The sequence below is a fragment of the Pollicipes pollicipes genome, unplaced genomic scaffold, assembly GCF_011947565.3.
Source record: "Pollicipes pollicipes isolate AB1234 unplaced genomic scaffold, Ppol_2.1 Scaffold_4740;HRSCAF=5597_pilon_pilon_pilon, whole genome shotgun sequence".
NCBI lineage: Eukaryota > Metazoa > Arthropoda > Thecostraca > Pollicipedomorpha > Pollicipedidae > Pollicipes > Pollicipes pollicipes.
In genome coordinates this window covers 9,839,345-9,851,137 of record NW_023596545.1, presented here as the reverse complement: position 1 = coordinate 9,851,137, position 11,793 = coordinate 9,839,345, and the positions used below count along the sequence as shown (strand labels likewise).

The window sequence follows — 11,793 nt, the reverse complement described above, 5'->3', positions numbered from 1 at the left end:
GTTATGCGCACTTCCCGGCTGACATTTTCCATCAGTCACTGCTGACAAAGCGAACGCATGTGTGCAGTCACACGGCAGACATCAGTCCTTTGCAGTTCAGTCCAGTTGGATTCGCCGCGCACCAGGTGCAGCCCGTCCAGTTCTGTGCTGATATGTGTTCTGCGGAGCCGCTCGGGTTGTGTCCCGTCGTCTGGCGTTGTCGACATTCTCTGAGGCCGGTTGGCGTTGCCGACATTGTCTCAGGCCGGTTGGTGTTGCCGACATTGCCTCAGGCTGGCTGGCGTTGCCGACATTGTCTCACAGGCCGGCTGGCGTCGCGGACATTGTCTCAGGCTGGCTGGCGTTGCCGAGATTGTCTCAGGCCGGCTGGCGTTGCCGACATTGTCTCAGGCCGGCTGGCGTTGCCGACATTGTCTCAGGCCGGCTGGCGTTGCCGACATTCTCTGAGGCCGGCTGGCGTTGCCGACATTCTCTGAGGCCGGCTGGCGTTGCCGACATTCTCTGAGGCCGGTTGGCGTTGCCGACATTGTCTCAGGCCGGCTGGCGTTGCCGACATTGTCTCAGGCCGGCTGGCGTTGCCGCGGCGGTGTCTCAGGCTCATGATGCGCGCTCAGACGCAGGTGCAGGCGCTGTCCGCTGTCGCCGTAGACGTAGACGCTGCTTTATCGTCTGGCGGTGGCCGCACTGAACCAGGCCCGTCCTCCGTCCAGTGTCCGCGCTGGCCGTGGGCGTGTGTGTGGCTGCGTGGTCTGTAATCCGACGCTTCTGTCGGGCGCACCTTGCCTGTAATCCGACGCTTCTGTCGGGCGCACCTTGCCTGTAATCCGACACTTTCGTCTGGTGTCGCCGACCCGGACCTGCCGCCGGGATATGTTGCTATTGACCCGGCCCGGGGACATCGCATGGCCCGGCGACCCCCGGGCCACGGTCAGCGTCAGCGTCCTCTCCTGACCGGGCCTCTCTTCCGTCGGAAGTCCTCTGATCCGGTCCCTCGTGTCTGTGGTGTCTTCTGATGATGAGCGTCGCTGTTTTCAATAGTCCGCCACCCGCCCTTGTCGGCTGTCTGCGCTGCACCCTTCCCAGTCGGGTCTCAGCAGGCCCGGAGGCCTCCTGTCTGTTCTCCACTACCTATTGCCCGTGTAGTGTCTCTCGGGCGTCGCCGGTGGCCCGACCCTCGGCAGCGGCGCCGGCGGCGGCGGTGGTGGGTCGTCGCACCGCGCTCTGTTTACTCGCGGCCGGGCGGCCATCGATCGCCCCAGGCGGCCGGTCGGGCGACCTTGGCGGCGCCCACGCGCACCGCCGGCCGGCTGCCCACTGGAGTCGGGCCGCCCGGTCACCGGACCGCACAGGTCCGGCTCGCCGACGGCGAGGAAGACCTGCCCCGTGCGAGGGCCAGGAGGAAGTCCGCGGGCGCGGCATGCATGTCCGAAGCGGATGTAGAAAGTTGTCTGGGGCGTTTCCACAGGTGGTTGCAGTCGCATAAACGTGGTGCATCTGCGCAGAGCGGAGGTGCAGTTGAAGCGTGGAGGGTTTGGCTCTGCGCCTGTGCGGGCGGACGCGGAGGTCATGATGGTGTAGACCCTCATAAGACAAAGCACAGAGGGGAAGTTCGTATCTGTATTAGGTTGTTGTTTTTTATCGACTGGCTGGCCGCGTGGTTAGTCACGGCTTTTCTGTGGCACAGCCTCCGGGGGAGGCTGTGCCACAAGGGGGGTGGGGGGGGGGGGCAAAGGGGACGTCCCAGATTCAGCGTCCCGACTGTCGGATTTCCTGCCTTCATCCATCATGGTCTGTTCCCCAGGTGAAGAAGGACCTGAAGTCGGGCCAAAGCAAGGGTTTCGGCTTCATCCGCTTCGGAAGCTTCGAATCTCAGATGCGCGTGCTCAGCCAGCGTCACATGATCGACGGCCGCTGGTGTGACGTGAAGATTCCCAACTCGCGGAGCGGCGTGAGTGCGCGGCTCGCAGCCCGGCCGGGCGGCGCTAGCGGCAGTGGTGCCACCTGTGACACTGGGGAGACGCTCAAGTGCGACGTTCTTCCGCTTGGGGCGGCGTTGTAGCGGGGAATGTGGGGTGTGAGAGATGGCGATAGATGTTCCTAGGTAGCTAGGATGTCATCCGTTGGAGGGATCGCATGCTTTGAAGGTCTACAGGCGACCTGTAAAGAAATGATGCTTTGTTGGTGACCGCTAAAGCATGGCCCATCTTGCCTGGCTTGTGAAGCCGTTCAGGACCATGCTATGTTCGTGTGAGCTTTGCCGCCGTTTGACTGCTGACGCTGTGCCGGTCGGGTCGGCAGGAGAGCCAGCAGCAGCAGGTGCCCTGTAAGGTGTTCGTGGGCCGCTGCTCGGACTGACATCACGCAGGAGGATCTGCGCGACTACTTCAGCCAGTTCGGCGAGGTCACCGACGTCTTCATCCCCAAGCCGTTCCGCGCCTTCTCCTTCGTCACCTTCCTTAACCCGGACATCGCGCAGAGCCTGTGCGGCGAGGACCACATCATCAAGAACACGTCGGTGCACGTGAGCAACGCGGCGCCCAAGTCCGACCACGTGGGGCGGCACGGGTTCGGGCGCGGCCACCCGCGCGACGTCGGCCGCGGCCCCGGCATGGGCGGCTACGGCCCGCCGCAGCACAGCTACGGCGGCCAGGGCATGAACGGCGGCTGGGGCGGCCAGCACCAGGGCAGCCGCGGCAACGAGATGCCCAACCTGGCCGCGCTGGGCACCTCGCTCGGCCTCGGGGGCAGCATGGGCCAGGGCGGCCACCAGGGCATGGCCAACAGCCAAGGCGGCAGCATGAACCCGGCGCAGATGGGCGTCGGCCCGATGAACCTGGGCCTGAACCCGCTGGCGGTGGCGGCGGCGCTGAACCAGGCCGGCTGGGGACTGCTGAGCAACCTGCCCGGCCAGACGCCCGACACGGCCATGGCGTACAGCCAGGCGGGCCCGGCGCCGGCTAGCCAGGCGCAGGGCCCGCCCTCGATGGCGCCCAGCGGCCAGGCGGGCGGCGGCCCGGCCGGTGGCGGCTTCCTCAGCTGGATGAACCAGGGCGGCGGCGACGGCGCCGGCGGGGCGGGCGGCGGCGGCGGCAGCGCCATGCAGCCGCAGCCGCCGGGCGGCCAGCCACCGACCGGCGCCGCCGGCTGGCCGCAGCGCTCCGACCAGAAGCCGGCCGCCGGCGGCGGGCCCGGCTACGGTCGCAACCCCGGCTACGACGTTTGAGCGGCGCGGTGTCGCGCCCTCCCCCTGTACATACCGACTGACAGCGCCGACTGGCGGCTCATTACTAACTCTCGCTATTCTGGCGCCGCCTGGGTGTTGTAGCTGTTGCCTTTTGTTATTGTTACTGGTGTGCAGGATGGTGTGGATCGGTGGCTCGCACCCTGGCGATGCCGGCGCCGCGCTCCGCACCAGGAGCCGGTGGCGGACGCGCGGCCGCCCGCCCTGGAACGTCACTGCTGTCCGCTCTGTGGCACCGGCCTTCTCGCTACGGTTTCGTTGTCGCTTGTAGGATTCATGTTGTGTTCACCGGGCGTGCGGCGCCTTTCATTCAGACACATCTGTCGTTTGTCCTGGGCTGGCAAAGTTCGAGTAGAGCCTCCTGGCGGTAGTGTTGACTCGTCCTATTTTTGGTACGCGGTGAAGTTATATAACTATGGTTGCAGGCTATTGGCTGCTCGGTTCAGGATGCGTGACTGGGAAAAGTGCTACTCGTTGGGCAGTGCAGGTTTCAACTTCGTCTGTGTCTGGTAGTTGTGGCACTGTGTTGACGTTCTAGGCAAGCCTTGGTACCAAGGTCGGTTGTAGCTTCTTTTCCCGAATGCATCGTTTCTTCTGCGCTTGTTTACCTTTTCTACTGGGAGCTTGGCGCAGGGCGGCTTTCAGTCGACGAGGAACCTGTCCTTCGGGGACGTGCGCCTGCGGCGACTGTAGCATCCCCTCAAGCTTGCTCCTCTCATCCTCGGTGGCGGTCGGGGCGCCCCCTCCAGCCTGCGCCTGTTGCGGCCGGGCGTGCGTGCGGGCCCCCGACTGACGACTCTCAGCCGCCCTGCTCCTGGCTCCTGCGCGTGCGTTAGTCTGTGTGCATGTGTGCCTGCGTGCGCGTGTCTTGGTAGATAAGGGGGGATGCGGCGGTCGACGCGGCACGGGCCCGGCGCCCGGCGATGGGCGGCCTCATGCCCGGCGTGGACTGCTGGCTGTGTGGCGCCGGCGCCGCGACAGGGAACTGCGCCCCACTCGGGCACTGGAGCGTCCTGTTCGGGCGTGGTGATGCCGGGACGTGGGAGTGGCGCCGCGCACCAGGCCAACCCAGGCCGGACGCCGGGCTGGTGCCTGTCCAGCTTGCCGTGCTTTTTCTTGCGTAAATATGGTCTGTGTGGCGAGTGGTTAGCTGTCGTTTTTTGATTGGAAAGTCGCGGGGCGGAGTGTGCACAACATTTCACAGAATGGTGCCGGTCACGAGACCTGGCTGCGTTGGAAAGCCTCCCTGAACTGGCGTGTTTGTGTCGGCGCTGGCGGCGGCCGCGCTGGCCGGGTCTGTTGTGGGCAGGGCGGGACGCTCTGTGGCGGCGGGTTTTACATGTTTTCGACCAAGTACAAAGCGCGGTAAAATTGAGGTGAGGGTTATACCAGAATGAGTGGGAATGGTGGCGGCGAGGGAGGTGGGACGGGCTGCGTGAGCTGACCTGACCTGGCCTCCGGCGACTCGATGTCCAGAGGCAGGGCAGGGCGGCGTGATCGCAGTGCACTGTCAGAGCGCGACGCTAATTTATTGACCGTTTCCAGCCTGACCGGTGACATTGGCGACAGTCAGAAACACTGTGTGCTTAGTTGCTGTCAGAGCGTTTATAAAAATGATTCAATATATCTCCCACGCAGAACACAGCATGACTTTGTGGATGGCCGGCAACCGACAGCCCCCAAAAAAGGCGAAAGAAGTCAAGTCCTGGACGACTCGGGACGGACCTGTAACATATGTTGAAATGGTGGTGTTTACTCTGGAAAATGGGTCAGCCGGACAAATTGCAGTAGTGAAAAGTCAGATGCCGTCTTTCGGTGCATCCCATAAATGCAACGCCATGGACTCGGTGCTAATTTTCAGAGATGTTGGCGGCGCAACTGTGTCATGTTTGGGTTCAGCCGTGCGCGCCGTCATGAGCCTACCACTGATTTTCTGAGGTGCTCGGGACGCAGCTGCTTCCCAATTAACTAAGCAACACTCGTGTGTAGGATACTAAGGCCGGATGACAACAACACCAAAGGTTTTGCAAGACTTGTTGGCAACGAAATGGAACTCACGGGCGGAAGGCAGTGGAAAGCCCCGCAATATTCAAATTGCACGAAAACGACACACAATTTGTAGTTGGACTACAATGCAAACGATGTCGCTTTTCAGCGGAGTCAAAATCATCGCAAAGCACTGGGAAGTGGAGTCTGAACGCTGCGAAGTGAGAAGTCGTGTTCAATTATTGGGTTTGGGAGACTTAGCTGATCTTTCCTGGTTCGCCCGGCATAGACTACATATTTACGATGGTAAGCGGCGGGGCGGGATAGAAGTAGAAAACTGAGGCTGTAGTTGGCAAGCAGAAGTCGACCAGCCTTTCAGGGCGTAACAAGACTTAGAAGCCGGGGGTAACAGATCCTGGTGTCCGCTTGAACACCGAAGGCTGATGGGCCACACGAACCGCCCATCAACAGCCCGATACCGATGACCTTCGGTGCTCAGGCAGGTTACAACCCAACGCTCTGCCCCGCTCCAAGTACGTTATTACGAGGGTGACCCGTTCCTGTCCCTGTAGTTAGGCAACGTTCACCGCCTGTGTGATGACAATCAGCGACGAGCATCTAGACAAATGTCAAGGCAAGTATGTATTTTGCTCACACGTAACTGATAACATATAATTTGTATCGCACCTCACCGATACGAAACGTATTGAGAGCGATCTCAGCACCGCTCTCATATCTGCTTCCTGAGTCCCCCGCTACACACATGCCACTGGACCAGAGTCAAGCCTCCACAGTCACGGGAGTGCTGAAGAAGCGCCGACGGCGCCGCATTGGGAACGGGCAATAGTGGTGATGCCGATCTGGGCTTCAGGGCGCGCCGACTGCCACACATGTCACACTGATTACATGACTGATTACATGGCAGTGTGACACATGTCACACTGCCACACATGTCACACTGATTACATGACGCCCATTTCACGACACAGTAGACCGACGAGCTCTTGCCTCGGTGTGCCCACACACAGTGAAAATCCTCCCGAGGGAAGAAAAAAAAGCTACTTTATCGATACCAATCGTCACAAGTCGCCAGGAGGACCATGAATACAGTTGAGAAGGCAATGATAAACAGTGTCCAGCAGGCAGCTCCGAATTTAAGTATTTAAGATGCCGGACCCCATCGGCACGGACTGCGGCCGGTGCAGCTCGGTCAGATGACGGAACCACCGCGGCCGGCGCAGCTCGGTCAGATGACGGAACCACCGCGGCCGGTGCAGCTCGGTCAGATGACGGAACCACCGCGGCCGGTGCAGCTCGGTCAGATGATGGAACCACCGCGGCCGGCGCAGCTCGGTCAGATGATGGAACCACCGCGGCCGGCGCAACTCGGTCAGATGATGGAACCACCGCGGCCGGCGCAGCCCGATAACATAATGAGGAGATCAGCAGCACATGAGTGGCAAAAAGTTATCATGAAGTTATTTGGTAGACATGCGTAAACACCAACCAGGATGATTAACCTGAGAAAAATGTGAAAATGCCATGAAACATTGTTCACAGCTTAAGAAGTAAAACATTCTATTCTTTAAACAACTCACCAAAGATTTTCTTAAAACATGTGGAAACAACTGTGTTTTAATACTGTGAAATAACTGTGAAACCTTTTGTTTGGAGCTGACGACATGAAGCGCTCCTGGTAAGGTTGGTTTACTACTTAGATGATATTCAATGTGTTCAGGAGTTAGTGTGAACACATAAATGGTGCTCATGTTCATACAGAAATCATTTACACAAAGCATCAATGGTATGTGTATGTTGAGGAAATAACAGATTGGGCTGAAGGCACAAACAATAAACTGAATGCAAGATATGAATCAGACATATCATACTAGTTGTTTGCTTTTGATGACTGGCAATGGTTTTACTTCATTTTCATATCTCTGTTTGGCCCATCACCAGATTCTTGAATGAGTTGACAATCTCACACTTGAAATCTTTTACATCATCTCCAGCCATTCATTGATGGGAACAAATTCTTGTTCTTGAAAACCCCATTTTGGGGACTTTGGCCCCATTATAAGGAGTTAGCTCTTGCTTTGTATTATATGAAAAACACTGTGTGGAGTCCTTTCACTTGTTTTTACTCATACCTAGCAATGGAGTGAAACAGTCCTTTCAGTTATCCTTGACCCTGTAAGCATTCCAAATCTGTGATACAATCATGCTTGTAAGCACAAAGGCAGGATTTAAGTAGGACTTTTTGAGACATCTGGAATGCCTTTTGGTCACTGCAAAGACTTTAAAAAAAAACAGTGTAAAAGGATGATAAACATCATTAGCAATGCTAACTAACACCTCCAACTGCTGAGAATCAGCCCAAGATAAAACAACACGTCTGCCCAAACCACGCAGGTGTGCAGTTCCCGCTAAAAGTGGCAATCATGGGTATGTCATTAACATGAGAAAATTATCTGAGCAGGGGCAGTGGTGAGTTCTCCTTATTTATTTGAAGATGGCAAGCAGGAACAATTTGGGAAGAGTCAGGCTGTGGTATATGTTGACTTCTTGAGGGTATTTTAGCCCAAGCTGCAAAACTACACATTATGCTGAACATCTCAGGCATAAATGCAGTATTATGGCAACAACTTTAGCATCTTTCACAGATTGAACCCAACCCTTTCAATGGATGGTTTCTGAGAGCACGGTTCACACTAAAGGGTGCTTATTGTCTTTGCCCTAACCCCCTCCATCTGATCATGCAATTCCATGCCCATAACAGAATTTGGTAGCCAAACTATAACACCCCTCAATGCTCACCTCAGGACCCTCTCATGATCTCTCAGGTCTCCTGGTATTTTAGGGTTGCCACCTACAGGGACCTTGTCAACAACCAGTGCCTGAAGTGACTCAAACCCACCCTTCTAGGGGTAAGTGGATTGGAAGGCAAGTGCTCTTACCAAATGAGCTGAAGGGACAGACATATGCACACCATGAACCCACCCACCAAAGGTGGGAGGATCGACAGGCAGGCACTCTGACCATCTGAACCATGGGGATGGATACTTACACATGTATGCCTGAGAAATTGAAATCTGGTGCATAGGAACCACCACTATCAGCAGATAGAAAGCCAGTAGGGAACTGTGACATTACATTTTGCAAATGTAATTCAGGCAAAAATACTAGGAAGACCTTTTTGGTGCATACAAATAATAAATAATTTCAGATAATTTGGCCTCGGCTGAGCTTCACACACGCAAGCTCAGGTTCGCTGCACAGATGTCGCATAAACGTCCAGATAATTGGATTTTTTGTAGACTTTGGTTCAGTTACTTTTTTCTTGCCCATTCACACAACTCATGTTGCGAATAAGGCCCCGGGTTAGAGGTGTGGGTTGAATGGTAAAATTGTACATCTTATTAAAAAAGACAAATAAATGGAAGTTAAGTGCAGGATCGGTGATCGGCAATAGCCGTTAGCGTTCCTTCGTCACGCCACCCGCCATGCCCAAGGCAATAGCAGTCCAGCAAACTTTGAATCGAGGGCGCCAGGAACACTGTAAACTGGTTGAGTTGTTTGTGTTTTAGTATAAACTAACGTTTACGGTAGAAAAAAAAACATTTCCTTCTTTTGCGACTTTTTAACAATATACAGACATGTAGAGTATATTTTGAGATGACAGCCGCCTAAAATTTGCTTTTGATCGTCTTGGGTAGAAGGAATACAAATATTTAGGGAACGTAGAGTACGACTAAAATCATAAGTTTTGTAAGCTAGAAATAAGTATAAGCGTTGTACTAAAGACCTTTCCATCAAATGCTTTATCAGGGCTATGATTGATTTATAACGTAACAGAAATCAAGGGACCATAAATGTCTCATAGCTGAAATTCATTAAGTGGTCGTGTGATAGGACTATGTGATTTTTACCAAGCTGCCAGACAGAGTTAAAAATACTCTTGAGCTATGGAGCGGAAATTACTGTGATTTGACGGCTTCACACAACACGAGCGGGTGCGTGCGCCCGATGTACACAATGTGAGGAGCGGGCGGTTCGCGGGTGGTAGGTGGCGATGCGGACTGTGGATGTGCGTGTGCGTGGACGTGATAAGCGGCGTATGAAAGTTTCTTTGGTAACAGGGTGCATGGTCTCCTATGGTGCCGTTCCGTCATGTAGTGCTTCCGCGAGGGCCGGTCTGCAAACGGTTGGGAAACGCTGACGAGACGTATAATTGCAGCTTGAGTCCCGTCCCGGGTGCGACAGCAAGGTACCAACTTGCGATAGGTTCTGCCAGCCTGACATGCTCCTAAAACATGACTGATCACATAGTAAGGTCATTTAGGCCACAAGATAGCGGGGGCTGCGCCATGGCTGCAGGATCTGCCCAGTTCAGGAATTTTGACCCCCCTAAATTTTAGAAAACTGCCTCTGACTTAGTGCTTTCTTCCCCTGTCAAATGCAATCTCAATGAGGTCTGGCATATTTGGCTGACAAGTGGATAAAGATGTTTGAGATGGTCAACTTTAAGTGGGGGAATAGTGCATAGTGCAGTGCTAGCAGTATTGTGGTTCTTAATTTATTTTCTGCTCTTATCAGTTATACTGTCTGCCACCAGTCATAGATTGGTTATTTCATAATAAATTTTGCATGCTACTTTGTTGTTTGTAATGTCATTTAACTCAACTATCATTGTCTAAGACAGGTTTTAAATAGAACCCACACCTCTTGGTCATGGTTGAAGAATCCAGCTGATGTGACAGGTGTTGCAGTGCCACCGATTGACATCAAAATTAGGTGCACGTTACAGGTGCTCCTGACAATAAATATTATCATATTGATGGTCCTTGGTAAAATTCATCCCCTTGGGGGCCTTTAAAAATCCTCTTAAGTATAAACCTAGTAATGAACTATAAAGAAAGACACTTCAGTACCATGCAATAAAATGCATGCTCAAGACTTGCGATAGACGCAAAAGGTGTTTTTCATCTAAGTTTATGTCAAGTAATATTGTACTAAGCACAACTGCTTGCTGAGTCCCCACTTGGCTGTCAGTCTGCATCTCTGGAACAGCTTTACACAGCATGAAACTTGTAGCAACCCCTGTGTATACCTGGGAAATGTGACCTCAACTGTGGGGAAACATATTTTTGGTCAAGGCTATTTGGACAGCAATGCCATCATGCTGGTGCACCATCTCCTCTTTTTTTGCCACCCTAACAATTCCAGCGCTGATGGCATTGTTATGGTATGGTTGTCACACCTGTGTTACCAGCCTGGCTGTGAAGCTGACAGTCATTAAGATTCTGTAATAACACACTGGGTGGGTCCTCCCAAGACCAATAGACAGTAAAGGATATGTGGAAAGATGTGAGCTTGGACAAGGGCTTTAGGCTGTCCTACATGAGGCTGTGTTGGATCTTGCAGAGGGATGATGGGATGACAATTCATCCTGGAGTACCATGAATATGTGGGACTCCCATGTTAGCTGTTGGTGAAGGAGAACTCTGGGAATTGGAACAGTTTTCTTGGAGATGTTCTTGAGCCTGAAAATGTGATGTCAAAGTCTTTTATTTAGGGATGACTTGCTGACTGAGAATAATGAAGTGCATGCTGTTATGGCTCATTCTTATACTATTGGCCTGGGGCAGTATTGGAGATGCAGAACGAACTCCTCGCCTCACACCTTGAGAATGGCAAGCCGAGTTGGCCAGCCAAGAATGGCGGGTGGAGAATGGTTGAGAAGCTGTGTGTTGTCAGCATGTGACATGACATGGCTGTAGGGAGGAGGGACAGGTCATTGACAAACACAGGAAAGAGGATGGATCCAGTGATGGTCCGTGGGCTGCCCCCGGGGTCAAGGTCAGTACCTAGGTACTGGCTTGCACCTGTTTCAGTCGCAGGGGTTACTCCGAAACCACGCAGACTGCGCACCATACCACTCCAGTCTGTCCAGCAGCACACCGTGGCCGATGCTGTCAAACGGCCCACCCGAGTCGAGCGCTGTTGGCGTGCAGTTTTACCTTTATCGATCTTTTTCGAAGTCCATTTGACGGCGCCCAGCCTGGCGGCCTCCGTGGGATAACACAGTCGATTGGATGTGTGCATGATGTCAGCGATCAGCCGTACATTGGTGACTTGCAAATGTCTGTTTTGGATACTCTGATGGATTGCTCATGTTTCTGATAATCTACTGCTCATCGCATTTACAATCCGCGATGTTTTTGGCATTTGTGATGTGAAACTCTGTCCAATGCGTTACATGCATTGTGTACTTCTATCGTAGAGCAGGTACAGTTCAGCAATGGTGAAAGCAATATTTGGCATAACCCAACTGCTAAACTGTTCCACATACACACACACACACATGCACGCAAATGCGCACCCATATGCCCGTACATGCACACGGACATGCACATGTGCATGCACACGCACATGCACATACACATGCACACGCACATGCACATACACATGCACATACACATGCACATACACATGCGCACGCACACGCACGCACACGCATGCACACGCACACGCACGCACGCACGCACGCACGCACGCACGCACGC

General features: G+C 54.1%; 1 protein-coding gene and 1 pseudogene across 2 annotated transcripts in view; both read left to right on the top strand.

Moving 5' to 3' along the window:
* LOC119099019 (TAR DNA-binding protein 43-like) overlaps nt 1-4,738 on the top strand; it is a 7,886-nt pseudogene extending 3,148 nt beyond the window's left edge.
* A 4,526-nt stretch (nt 4,739-9,264) lies between these two features.
* The window catches only part of LOC119099117 (cyclin-dependent kinase 14), a 60,758-nt gene continuing 58,229 nt past the window's right edge, over nt 9,265-11,793 (top strand). For both annotated transcript variants that reach the window (XM_037222200.1, XM_037222199.1), the window contains exon 1: nt 9,265-9,289. The gene's annotated coding sequence lies outside the window, so the exon portion shown is untranslated. The remainder of the gene's footprint in view (nt 9,290-11,793) is intronic.